Source organism: Sparus aurata, chromosome 6, assembly GCF_900880675.1.
Source record: "Sparus aurata chromosome 6, fSpaAur1.1, whole genome shotgun sequence".
Lineage (NCBI taxonomy): Eukaryota > Metazoa > Chordata > Actinopteri > Spariformes > Sparidae > Sparus > Sparus aurata.
Genome location: NC_044192.1, coordinates 33,336,033 through 33,350,345, shown reverse-complemented (window position 1 = coordinate 33,350,345; position 14,313 = coordinate 33,336,033). Strand labels below are relative to the sequence as shown.

The 14,313-nt window shown below is 46.4% G+C and overlaps 1 long non-coding RNA gene across 1 annotated transcript in view; it reads left to right on the top strand.

Annotated features, from left to right (window-relative positions):
* Nucleotides 1–8,824, top strand: part of LOC115583494 (uncharacterized) — a 30,631-nt gene extending 21,807 nt beyond the window's left edge. The window contains exon 3 of the long non-coding RNA XR_003984371.1: nt 246–8,824. This is a non-coding gene — a long non-coding RNA (uncharacterized LOC115583494). The remainder of the gene's footprint in view (nt 1–245) is intronic.
* The last annotated feature ends 5,489 nt before the right edge of the window (nt 8,825–14,313 follow it).

The window sequence follows — 14,313 nt, the reverse complement described above, 5'->3', positions numbered from 1 at the left end:
AGAGTTTAGTTAAAAGTTCTAATCAGAAAACTCACTTTGCCTCAATTTTCATGAAAGAATGAAAAAGCCCTTTCTTGTTCTTTGATGCCAGATATCCGTGTGTGTTCAAAAGACTTCACGGGAGAACGCTTTCTCACGAGCGGTGTGATGCCTTGGCAGATTGCCAGATGAAGCAGAAACGGTCTAACGTCTCCCCTCTTCTCCTCCCTCCCTCCCTCCCCCCCCCCCCCCTTCTCTCGCTGCAGGTTGACGTGGATGCGGTGCATCAGGTAGGCCATGCCCTTCACCTGTGCCTGCTTCTGTGGCCTGAACGGCTTCTGCCGCAGACGGAAGAAGAAGAAAAAGGAGCAAGTGGAGGAAGAGGAGGGTGAGGAGGTAGAACAATGCAGGGATCAGGAGACAGAGGTGTGATAGCCGCGCTGTCAGCTGCGATCTCCTCACCTTCTCGGGGGTTTTATCCTTTAATAGCCTGGAATGTACAGCCCCGGTTACTGGTGCTCAGTACTGTCTGATATATTCTAACAGGGATTTAAAAGGGGCTTCAGCAAACACAGGCTTTTAGTGAAAATTCTGATTTAATTGAGCATTTTCGAGCCACATATCCTTTCCAGTGGTTTATGTTCCACTTATTTTCCACTTTTCAAACTGCCTAAACTCGACAATCACAGCCCTGTCTTGAGCCATATTCCTCGGGATGAATCAGGATTGATGAAATTAAAAGCCTGTGAACTCTGAGCTCATCCCCATTACCCATCTCTGCAGCACTCTAATTTTCCCTTGGCAGCTGACTGAGAACTTTGCTTCTGCTGATGTGATTCCAAAAAAAACATTTCTTATGCATTCGATTCATGTCTCGCTGCTGTACTGTGTAAGGTGTGAAGAGATGTTGAACCCTAGGAATCCATTATTTCTCTCAGTCGCACTCTCGGCGACGGCCCATCTAATCGCAGCTCCGCGGAGGCAGAACGGGGACCAAAGCTTGGCGCAGCTCTGCACCTCCTCACCTGCCTGCTTATGTCAGATCAACTTAGCGAAAAACTTCAGCCAAGTGAGAAAGTGTACAGTAATTTCCAAAGTCACCCACGGAGGGCCGGAGCCCATCTCGGTTTTCACGCTGAGCTGGGCCCAATCTAAAGCTGAGCAGCTGTCCAATCAGCAGCTTAGCTGGAGTGTGAAGATAGGAGTCAAGGGTCAGAATGAGCAACAGGGTTTGTGAGAAGTCCCTCCTCTGATGCCGTAGCATCTCGGTCTCATTAATAGGCAGCCAAGTAATTACAAACACACACGCACACCGATGCAGACCCATCAATTAATGTCCCCCGGCGGGAGTGGAGTGTCTGTCCGCAAATGCCACTGTGGTGCGCTTCCAGCTGTCACCTGTGTGAGTGTGTGACTCTAAAAAAAGTGCCTCTGTGTCCTTTCTGTTTCTTCTCGACTGCAACAATAGACTTTCAAACCCGAAACAAGTGGTTGAGATATCTATTGAGGTGCTATAGAACTGCCTGTTCAGAATGCGCATCGAGGCACAAAGACAAAGACGCACGCACACGCACAGGTCTCATTAGCCTGTGTGATTATGCATGGCACGTCCAGTCAGGCAGTGGAGATGTAATTAACCTTTTCCAGCAGGAAACAGATGCCTGGATGTCACACGCAAACACACACACTGACATACACACACAGACACACACACACGTCTGCTGTCAGGGAAACAAAGCCAACGTCACGGTGTCACGGAAACAAAGCCCCAAAAGCGCCGCCTGGCACTCTGTGATAATCCCCTCACGCATATTTACATTCAGGGCTTAGAATGCGTCTCGGTGCCGGCGTCTCCGCCCCCCCCCCCCCCCGCCGCACTCCGCTCCCACCTCCCGCCTCCGCCCATCCATCCTCCCGGTCTTCTCTGTCTACCTTTGGGCCTTCCACCTGAATCACCCTTTTCCTTCCGTTATCTCCCCTCCTCCTTCATCTTTTACATCTCAGCCAAAACCCTCTTCTTGGTCGGGTTCATCTGTTTATTATCGGTGGATAGTACATGGCCTTGCATGGCAGCTCCCATAGATTAGCCCCCGCTTGCTCCTTCTCTGACTCTGAATATCAGGGATTTCTTCAGGCGGACAGAAAGCTGCTTTACGACAGATTAATGGACGGCCCTGATTGTGTCTGTCGGTGTGTGTCTGTGCCTGCGTGGAAAAGATTGTCTGTTTACTCATTCTCCCGCTACAGGCGGCGAAATGAGACAAAGCTAAAACCATTTCACAGTGTAGAGCACCTATTATGATTCACTGTGTTACGACGCAGCCCTAATGAGAAAAGGAGAGAATGAGAAGAGGGGCTGGTGGAGGATAGGAGAGAACGAGAGAAAAAGACGGTAATGAGAGCGAGAGTCGGATATGGAAGAGGGGGGCTAATGCTAGACAGAGCAGTCATGCTAATTGGCTACAGTGGATAACTTTCTGAGGCGGGGGATGAGTGTGTGTGCCGTGGGGGGGGGGGGGGCAGAGAAGAGAACGGCCTGATCTGTCGGTGTTACACTCGTTTAACGCTCCCTCCATTTCACCTCTTTAATGAGAGGAATATTCGCTCCAGTAATGGCGAAAGATTTGAAATTGGTAACGATTTGTTGCTCACACACACACATACGGAGGTGGTAAACTGGGGGGGTGGGGGGCTGGATGGTGGATGGTGTTGGCGGGAGGCGGGTGTGTGTTTTCCCTCAAGCACCACAACCCAGTCCTTTATGGATCATGGCAATTTTCAGGGATTGTAACTCAAGGACAAACAGCTAAAAATAGAGGGGTGGTGCACGACTCCTGCGATAGCAGGGAGGAGGAGGCGGGAGGAGGTGTGTGTGCACGCGTGTGTGGGTGGGGACAGCGAAAACGAGTCCTGTCGCATTAGATTTGGGTCAGAAACGAGGGAAGAGTCGACGAAGCGGAGAGTGTTACAGACGGCGGGGAGATTCATCGCTTGCTGCTCCGTGTACCTCTCGCCCGTCTCCTTCAACATCTCACCGCCCTCCCCATCTCATCCGCAAAAGATGCTAAACCGCTGGAAAGACAAAGGAGAAGGGGGGAAAAAGGGGAGAATTAATGTATAACGTGAGAGAAAGAGAGACTGAAATACATCTAGGTGAGATGATATTATAATATTAATATATGCCATTCTATCCTAGGCTCCTGCTGTATAATGAGTGCATACATAAATTCGCACAAAAAAAAGATCCCGGGAACAAACTGTAACGGTAGAGCCTTGGGTCCGTTCCCATTTTAGAGGACATATTCAGAAAGACATTTATTTGGTCTCTCAATGTGAAGAACAGTAGCACTGCCATGACTGTTCAGTATGGTTAGCGTGGCGCTAGAAGGAAGTGGGTATTGATTAGCTTATCATAAAGACCGGAAGCAGACTCTTGGCAACACAGTGTGTAAGCATCTTTCCCAAAATGATTCCTCTTAAACACCGGGTAGTGTGTTGGTTTACCCTCTGCATAATGTAAGGGATTGAACCCCATAACCCTGCACGATAGTTTACTCAAGGTAACAGTGTGTTTCATTTAGTAGCTCGTTCCTTTAACTTCTGTGACGACTTAAGACGGCATGTCAAAGAGTGAGGTAGAAAGGGGGCAAACGTGACTAACCGTAACGTGAATATAACTTGAACACATTACCTCGTCTGTCAACACTTCTGTTGTAACCACTTGGATAGCTTTTCATCAGCAATGGTGTTGAACACTGCAGACGGCACCTCCCAGGATCCCACACTAATTACGTCTTTTGTTTTGATTTTCATTGAGAGACCCCTGCTGGCAGAAATTACGTACTGTGTCTGTAAGTCACCATTACCATAAATCATAAACATCGTTTATGATTTGACCAAAAAAAAACCCCCAAAAAAACTGGCTGATCAAACTTAGACGCTGATGTGTTGAGTATAAAGTACTCCAGGTCAGAATACCAGAAAAGCTAACTTTCGTTGTGGAGCCACGAGACAAGCTAAAAACAGTAAAATGGGTGTTCTACTGGCTTAATGGTTTAGAGGCAATATGCAGTATCCACAATTTTCCTGGGGAGGCTGCTGGGGAAACGATGCTGGGTGATGCCTCCGGTGCTCATCAGAACTGTTGTAAGTGGACTATGCAATTATAGCGTGTGTAGTGTTCATTCGATAAAGTTGCAAACCTACACCCTGATGAAGGAATGATATGGTGCACCAATCGCTCTAAAAGCATCTACTTTGAAAACCACAGAAAACACTGATTCCACGTTAGACGGAAATCACAACCCTAATTAGCCAAGCTATCGTGGGGGCTGGGAGTAAGGAGGATAGCTGCTACATCGCAGTCTGACACTTGCCAGCAATCGTTATCGCGTGACACACAATCGTCTACAATTGTCCAATCTCTGTCTACCTTGACAATCAAATAAAGACCAAATTCCAGTCAGATATTCTTTAAAACAATAGTAGGCACAGGCACTGCTGGATAAACATGCACATACACTCAATCTCTCCTTGTCGCTGCCGCCAACCTCCGCACCAGGGTTGCTGTCAAGGTTCATTGGAATCAATGGAGGTAATGGCAGTAACTGCTCTCCATCTGCGAGCACCTTTACATGCAGTTTGAGTCCTGACAAATGTTGGTACCTTTCTTCAGGGGATGGAACCCTCAACCCTGTTACTGCTGCACTTTACTGCTCTTTTCCCCTCCAGCGTGTCCTCCTGTTCATCAGCCTCTTGTCCCTGCAGTACTTTCTCTTTCCCTCACACACATCTGTTTTCCCAATGAAGCGATGGTCCCACCATGACTAATTAGAAAGAATGAGATGCAGGGCGCTGATAGACTGGTGATAGAGTCAGGAGGGAAGCGCCGACGCCGACCGCTTAGAGCTGCCCCCAGCGTCGCAGGAGGGAATGGGGAGAAGGGATGCCGGGAGAGGAGATAAAAACAAGCGGCGGACGAGGAGAGAGATATATGGCGTAATTGAGACTGTAATGGGTTTTGTCAGGAGCACCTGTCAGGGTCAAGTTAAAACGGCTTCTGTGGGAGAGGAAGAGAGGGATGAGAGGACGGGAGAGAAGAGAAGGGGCCAATTGGAGTCAGGATCCCGGTGAGGAGAGGCCCTCGTCCATGCCAACCTCACCTGATTGCCAATTTGTGCCAGTCTGCAGACATCAAACGCCAATACGCGCCACAAGCAGACACACAAAACTGATTGGAGGGCGCTAACCAGCTGAAAGCACCCATACACCTTCAGCCACACACATGCACAAACTCACGCTGACAACCGACCTACTCTGGCTGATTGGACACATCGAGGCGCTTAACAAAGTGTCCGCGGTGAAGACCAAAGCCGCGTGACCGGGAGAAAAAACTGCAGCCGTTAAATATCTAATTCTCCCTCACGTCTCGATAGAAATAAGGCGCAGCGCTGATTAGATTGCAGCCTGCTGTGCTAACCTCGGGTCCGCGGCATGTTCATTACCAACCCTCGCCCCCCCCAAAACCCCAACAAATCTCCTGCCAACCCCAAATACTCTATTTGCGATGGAAAAGCAATTCTGTCACCCGCGAGAGTTGAGGTCGATGCCTGAGGAGTGATGAAATTAAGCAAAGTTTATTTATAAATGGCTGTTAAAGCTGCACCTGGCAATTTAACATGGTGACAGCTCGGAATGGCAGCGCGACATGACTGATTGAAATTTAGGACCTCAGTGCCGAGAAATTCGTTTAAGGCGGCATCAGTAAATGTCCCGCTCCTGACCAGAGAGGGTGGAGGTGATGAAGAGGTTCAGCCATCATCCTGAGGACAGGAGTTCTTACCGGGTGCCGTTTGCGCTTTTACTTACATTTGCCGCCATCAAACATTTTGATGACAGGGTTTCATTCAAGCAAACAATGATAAACCTCAACATTTTCACCTCGGCTGAAAGGAAACACTTATTTTCTCGCGTTCCTATACGAACACATGGGCTTGTCACAAATGTAAAGCCATAGATCAGATGTAAAATACATTCCATGCTTAGTGCTGCTTCACCATGCTGAGACCATGAGTATCTTTATTTCTGCTATATCTTCTAGAGAATCACTGATCCTATCATGTTCTTCTCATTTTTAGCGGCCACTGTAGGGGACGGTCAGACGAGAGATAACTCAACGCTAGATAACACTAAATCTTACCAACTGCACCTTTAATATTTCATTGCTCTGCTTGCTGCTTTTTTTCTGTAAATACTCACAAGGAACATTACTGGGACACTCTGTGGAATCTAACCTGGTTCACTGCCACAAATTGGGTTTTTCGAGTAGTGTTGCTTAACAGTCTGAAGTGTCAGATTGTATGAGGGGGTAATGAGAACATTAGAAAAAAAAAAAAAGAAGAAAAAAAACATCTCCAGAGTCAGCAGCAACTCTGCCAGCAAAAAAAACCAATGTCTAATCTGAGTGCCGAGAGTCTCTGAGAGGCTGAAGGTTGAAGGAGGCGCACACCGAGATGGACGCTGTGTTTTTCTCATAGACTTTCTCCATCACTTCTTAAAAACTTCTTCTCTTATGCTGTTTTATGTTTACCGTACGGTCTCGAAGCAGACAGAAATGCATATCGAGCTGCGTCTTCTGGACAGAGAAAAACTTTTCTAATTGGCCGCGAGCTGTAAACAGGTCAGGCGTCCCACATATCTGATGCCAGATCGCCGTCATCAATGGGAGATAAATCAATTTCTCTCCCCCCTTTTTTTCCTCAGCTCTTTCTCTTCATCCTGCCACGCCTCCTGTTCTCACCCACCCACCCACACACACACGCACACACACACACTTCCACTGGAGCTGGTCGATAGCGGAGCGGGTATCGAGCAGTGGCTGTGGTCTAAATGAGAGTTTGATTTCTCAAGGGGTGTTAGCCTCTGTAACTATGGTGTTGAGTCGCCATCAGAGACCTCTACGCCAAACGCTCATTGATGAAGTGCGTGTGTGTGTGTGTGAGTGTGCCACGAGTGCGCGCTTTAAGCACCTTTTGATTTAGTTGTGCTGAAGAACAATACTTTTCATTAGAGGCTGATGGCTTTCATTAAGAGCAGTTCAGCAGGGCCCCTAATGAGCTGATCTGCTCTCGAACACCTCATTCTCTTTGGAAAACAATGAAGCATGAAAACACACACACAGAGAGAAATAAAACACTTGTCCCGACTGCGTCTTGTGTCGATTCTCCGAGATGTTAGTTCATCAGAGCTCCAAATAAGTGGAGACTAGCTGGCGGAGTCTTTGTTTAGGAAGCTCAGGCGGTGAGCCTTTCTGTTCAAACTGCAAATACACTTTGTGTTGTTTGAGCCTATTCATAACATTTACTAAGCCACTGATACTGTCTAAACCAATAAAAAGCCTGTGCCTTCGATCCAATATGTGGCAAAAGCACATAGCAAATCGCTCTTCGCTCTCCAGAATCTGTCCGTTAATGCTGCTTCGCTTTGAGCATCGAGACTTTGAGTTTGTTTGACAGAATTTGTGTGTGTTGTTCGTAGCATCTTGCAAATTCTTTCACCCCTGTTAGCCCCCTGCGCCCGCCGCCACCTTGCAACACACACAACGGCGCCCGACTGTGTGTGATGCTATCTCTCTTTTTTATTCTTTATGGGATTTTTATATTATTCATATCTCTGGGCCTTTGCGGCGGGGGAACAAGGGAGGCAGAGAGACGGAGAGAGAAAAAAAACGGAGAAGGAGGAGGGACCTTTGACAGAGCAGCACTGACGAACAGCTCGACATAGTGAGATACATAAACATGAGGTCAGAGTGTATCGCAGCAGGAGATGGTAGAAGGAACAAGGAGAAAGGGCAAGCGAAAGAAAGTGTGTGAGGGTGAGAGCCGGGGAGAGACAGATATACTGCATCAGAAAGGTTGTCTCTCATTGACAAGCTCTCACTCTCTTCAGGAAGCCACCAATCAATGCTTTGGCACGGCGGGGCATACACACACGCGCGCGCGCACACACACGCACACCTACGAGGTACTCTGTGTGTGTGTGTGTGTGTGTGTGTGTGTGATGGAGGAGAGGATGTGATAGCGGTCTGCGTGCTGCAGGAGAGTGTGTGTTTGAAATGCAGAGCACGTCAAGAGTCCTAGGGAGCTCCTTTTGCAGCAAAGCCTCATTAAAGAGACACTTGCCTTAAAGCAAGGATATACTGCCAGACCACACACACACACACACACACACACACACGCTCAACACCAACACTAGAGATTCACTCTGGCTAACAGAAAGTGATGCACACGCAGAAGCGGCTCCGGACAAATCGGAAAGGAAGTCTGTGCGAGGAAAATAAAGGTGGAGTGAGTGGAGGAATAAACGCGGTGTAGTAAACGTCCCCCGCTCCAATCCAATTCTTTTTTTTTTTTTCCTCACCCCATTTCCTCTCCTTGTTCGCCATATGAATAAAGTTGAATTTATCCAACCAGCCGCCCCTCCCCCCACCTCACACTAATATTATATTCATGTATATTTGATTGTGTCAACTCTATGGAGATTGGCTATGCTGTATCTTGTGTGCCTTTTAAAAAATGCATCTATGAATAAATAATGTCTGTATCCGCTGATTGAAAAAGCCATATTGCCAGAAAGCCATGATGAAATGATAATGTAATATCTGTCCCTGTGTTGAATAAAGCAAAGCACCCTTCATCCTTTTCCCCTTATTTTTTTTTTTTTATTCTCTCAGTAAATGAAACCCAAATCTCTGCCACTGCACCTTACTCTGCCTGATGACATTCTCTTGTATGGTTTGCACTGCTGCTCTGAGTGTGTTTTAATAAAGAGAAAGCCTCCTTCTATACATCTGAGTGCTGTGTGGTTGTTTGGAGATATTAATAAAGAGAAGCAAGCCGTTTCCCCGAGCGTCTCCCCTGCTAATTGACAGTGATAGCAGAGACTCGTCTCCTGGGCTGAAGTCGGGCAGCCTAATAAAGATGCATTACTACGAGGATGTGAGAATGATGCAGATCGTGTGTCCCCCCCCTCCCTTCTCCCGAGCCTCCCCGCCCCCCTCCTGTCCTCCTCTTCCTCTCCCCACGCAGGCTGATTAAACTGATAAACTGCGCCAAAAAGAGAGGGAGAGATGGGGATGTAAATAATGAAATAGGAGCGAGTCAGGAGGGGAGGTGAGAGAAGAGGTGGGGAAAAGCGACACAGCAGTGAGATCGAGAGAGAAATCCCATTAGAAACAGCTCCATGCCTAATGAATAAAATGTTACGTTTGATAGCGCCTGCTTAATTTCACAAATTATTAATTGGCGTGACATTTCCAGCTAAAAGCGGCGGCCTCTCTGTGACCCTGCGGTGTCACACTGTAAATAAAACACGCACTTACACTCGACAGGCAGCCGCTGCCGCTCGTGGCTTTGATATGCTCTCATTAGCATAGCAACAGCGAGCTGACCATCCACAAGGGAAACAGTAACCCAGGCAACCAGAGCTAGCCAGTCCAAGTATGGGAACCAGAGGCACAAATGGAGCCCTCCTCCCAGACTCCATCCTAGTGTATCAACACTCACCGGTCTGAGCATACCCAGCGCAAACATTTACTCCCAAGGGTGCAAGCAATGATTCGCAATTGTTACCATAAGTGAGCCGCATTTTCAGGAAACAGTTCCGGTGAATGCACTTGAATCGCATTCCGGTTTGTTGAAATTTGAATAGCCTGAAATATCTGCAGGCTCTCCAGCAGAACACAAGTTACAAATTTACATGTGAGCAGAGAGGGCAGAGCCAAGGAACAGTGGATCCACGTTACTTCTTTATGCGCATTATTTTGTTGTAGTTAAGGCTGCTGGGTATTGATCAGAACATCAGAGGAGGCATAAATGCCGCCCTGGAATGGAGGGTTAAAAAGCCTCTTTGTGAGTCACAAAGTTGAAACTGAAAAATATAAGATTTCTGCATATTCGGTTGCCTGTTGCTATAACTTCCAGGAGAGAGTCTGTGAATAAGACTGAACATAACGTGAATAAATCATTGTATCGATTATAACGACATTTCTGCCTCACTCATGTAGATAGACTTTTATCTGCGAGGGTGATTATTTGATATGTGTGCTGACGTGAACTTTCGCCTCCTGTTACTCACACAAGTTTGACCCTGGAATCATTTGTGTTTATTGGCATTACTCGCACGAGTGTTCATTCGCCCAAAACAGCCAAGTTCTGTATAGTACAGTAACCTTAAGCTAGCAAAAACGGTAAGCACCATTATGAATTCAGCACTCACCTCTTCTTTTCCCCCCTCTCTCTCCGTTACATTACATTCGTGATAAATTACGTATTAACATATATTTTAACGCAAAAGTTTAAGAGTCATCTGATAGCTCTCCTTCGGTTGGTAAACGACACAGAATCAGAGCAGAATCCAGTGTGACTTTGGGCGTTTATTCCTCCAAGCAGGTCTGGATCTGCACCTGACTCTCCCCTGTGGCGCTGGCCGGCTCTGAGCCGCTGAGCAGCAGCTATGTTTGTCGTGCAACTCAGTTTTCTGTGCAGATTAACAAACAAGATATAAAGTGATAATTAGACAGCCTTCCCCTCATTTACAGTATTTATGCTAAGCAAAGCTAACTAGCTGGCTAGGCTGCTGGCAGTCACTTCATATTTAACATGAAAGTGGTGTTGATCTTCTCATCATGTTGGCACAAAAATGAATAAACTTGTTTCCCAAAATGTGAAACTATTCCTTTAGCTCAGGGGGTTACTTACTTTTTGCATTACATTAGATAAATGATGTGCACCAGCATATTTTCTGTTTTTTCTCACCAACTTCCTCTCTTTATCAGCTTTGAATGAGCCACTTACTATTTTTTCCTGAAAACATTTTTACTCCATCTTTGACTCCTCCAGTCGTATTTTCATCCTCCTCTCATGAGATACTTCGGCCAAACAGCTTTTTCAAATTGAGTGGGACATTTTAATAATCTTTCCACCCCTATTTATACCCATACACCTCAAATATAGATTCTGCGCTGGCAGATGGAACAGTGTCAATCTCTCTCCATCATTTGGCATGGAAACCTCGCAGAGTTTCTGAAATGCATATGGTGGATCCTCCACAGATGGTTACCTCGCACTGGCAATTTAATTCCACCTGTCAGTGTGTATCCCACCTGCCTGACACACGCACACACACACACACACACATGCAATAGAACAGTGGAGGCGGTAGTGCTGTTGTTAATTAGAATTTAACATATCAAAACTGAGTTTTCTCAGTACCACGGTGTGTGTGGGGGTTAATTGTGTGGGCAGAATGACTAGCTGCATAGCTGTTTGTGTTAACTCAATACAGAAACACAGGCTATGTAAGGGAGCTTCTAATAATAGATGCACGGACAGATTGGAAAATCCTCTGCACAAGCAGAATAAAAGTGCTTTAACTACATCTCTGGGTAAGCAAAGAGGCGGTGGGAGAGAGGAGGAGGAGGAGGAAAAGTTGAGAAAAAGGAGGAAGAGGGAGAAAAAGGGAGGGCTACTTCTTACTCTCAGTTAGCTCTTTGTGGTTGTAAAATGTGGTGCTGTTCAGTCGTGGACGGTGTTGTGGTGATGTAGCGTTTGCCTCCGTGTTCTTTGTGTGCAGACCCTCTGCAGGCCTCCAAAAGACACAACTCTTTAATGAGCATATCGATCAGCATTTCTCACACCTTCATTTCCCCCACAGAGAGAGAGAGAGAGACGGGGAGGAAGGAGAGAAGAAAAGGAAAGGAGAAAAAAAAAAAACCCATGAAGAGACGAAAGCTTTAGAAAAGCTTTAGACTCACAAAGTGGGCTTTTTTTCTAAAGACCGCAGGGGAGTCGGCTTTGTGCCTGTAAAATTCAATTTACCTTTTCACAGATGGGCTATACTGCGGCTGGTATTGAGGCGCACAACTCATAAGCCGCTCTGAATTTGTGTGCGTGTGTTTGTGGGTCTGGCTGTACTGTATGTGCGTGCGTGCCCCCCGTGCGCATACGCAGGTGCTCGTATGCTCATTTGTGTGCATGTGTGTGTGAACAGAGAGTAAAGCGGCGGTGTAAGCCACCCTGGTGTGAACCAGGGTTTTTCTCTCGGAGCTCCGTCTCGCTCCAGTCGCTTTCTCTGCATCGCATTACCTCTCCACCTCCACCCACCCAGCACCACAGACAGAGAGGGAGGAAAAGAAAAAACATCAAAGACAGCCAATGAGACTGTTGTAGCTGCTTAAATCACTGGGATGTGACTTCTTTGTTGACTTGAAGGAGAACAGTCAATACTGTACAGGGTTTTGGGAGACGCGAGTGTTAACTTGAGAGAAATCTGTGTCTCCCGGGCGATGTGCTGCACTTTAGCAAACACCACGTTGATAATAATGCGCTGTGTCAGCGGAACATCCTCCCTCCACTTTGTTTGCCACTGTAGTTCTTTCAAAGTGACGCCCTGCTGCAACATTCCCTCACACAATCAATACCTCTAAACACCTGACCGCCGACACATGTTTGTTTGTACCCTCCACCTTTACGTGAGTCAGAAAGGGAAACTTTCTGAGGGATAAATAGACCAAGTCATCAGTCCTCATTGCAGTCCTTTTGGATTTGCTGCCTTACTGATGATGACTATAAAATTATATCTAGATAGAGAATGGTAGGTGTGCAGGTCAAATCCTTTACTGTATATAAGACAGATTATGATGTAAAAACATGGGGTGTACACACATTGGATTAAAACTCCAAAACTTTGGGTTAAACCAGGCGGCACTTCAACAGTACAAGCAGGATCAACAGCTTTCAAATTTGAATTGTTGCCTTTCATCCAGTCTGTCACTTCTTCCATAAAAATGAATGTGCTCCTCACATTAATGATACTTTCGCCCTGCACATTTATAAAAAGTAATTAGATCACAGTTAGGTTAAATGACACTTTATTGTCAGAGTCAAAGATCGTTTGTCATGTCACGAGCAAACTGTTTGTTCATGTTTTAGAAGATAAGAGCACGTGTTAAAATATTGCTTGGCGGTCTGTGTTGAGCAGGGAAGTCTGGGTACTTTTCAACCGACACATATATCACCAGCGACAGGTGAAACTGAGTTTGAACAGTAACTCATTCCACTTGCCGTTATCACCTTACTTTGATGCTGATGTATTTGTGTGGATCTGTTGGTTCAAGGGCGACGTTCCTCAGACATGGTGAAAAAGTGCCACCCACAAATAATGTGTTTTAATGACCGTAAGCCCTTACGAGAGGGTCGCTGCAGGCTACTTTTTATGCGCTGAAATGTTCCAATATCAGAGTAATGCCCTTTCTAACTTAGCTAGCTAGCTGCTCTGCTAAAGTACCTCTCTGTTAATTTGTAGTGTGCTGTGCGTGAGCGGCCTTTAGCGAGCCGACTGTATATCCGACCAGTACATCAACCAGTACATAAAAAGATACAAGCCTCCCACTCATCATTGTTCACGCAACGCGGAGTTGCTTGAACCAGCCAGTTACAATGTAACTTAGCGCAGTTCCTCAGCCCTACCGGACCTTCGTCGTATGGGTGCTGTGAAGTTTAGGCACTACAACCACTTGGTATAGTTAAGGAAGACATTGTGGTTTCTACATTAACTACAATAACTACATTGCTGCTGTAACTTCAGGCATCAACACCTACGTCACATGCACGCAGTAACTTTGTTAGTTACTGGACATGAATAGCGGTCTGCTGGGTGAAAGCCCTCTGCTGATGTTACCCAGCCTTCCACCCCCCCCTCCCCCAATAAAGACTTGGTTGCTCTTTTTAGTACTTCCCCTGACTGCCTCCTTTGCTGCTACAATAATTACTTCGGCCACTAGAGGTCGCCACCTAACGACAAACACAAATTCTGGTCATGAAAAGCTGTTTTCACAGTGAGCCTCAATGGTCGTCTCTCTGATGAGGATGGGCTGCTCTCAACCTGTTTGGAAAGCTACGTCTAGTTCGCTACGTCCTGCGCTTACTTGCGGTTGGACTAATGGAACAATTGAAATGTTTTCTGTATGTAGTACAAAAGTTGGCTGGAGCTAATTGCCCTGATGTATCCCGTTTGTTTTCACTTATTTTGAGCTCAATCCTAAAATTACAATTGTTCACTTTTCAGGCTACTCACTTCCTCTATCCTTATCTCAATTACGTCAGCTCTGTTTTGAGAGCAACCTAATGAGTATGTGATTGCCAGAGTCTATCTTTATAATTTTAATATGGATTTCATTCTGCATGCTTTCATCGCTTAAACGGAAATTGAACAGTCCAGGTGTTCTTTTAATAGCTGTAGTTTGTGTCCCTTTTGCCCCGAGAGCTGATGGAAGAG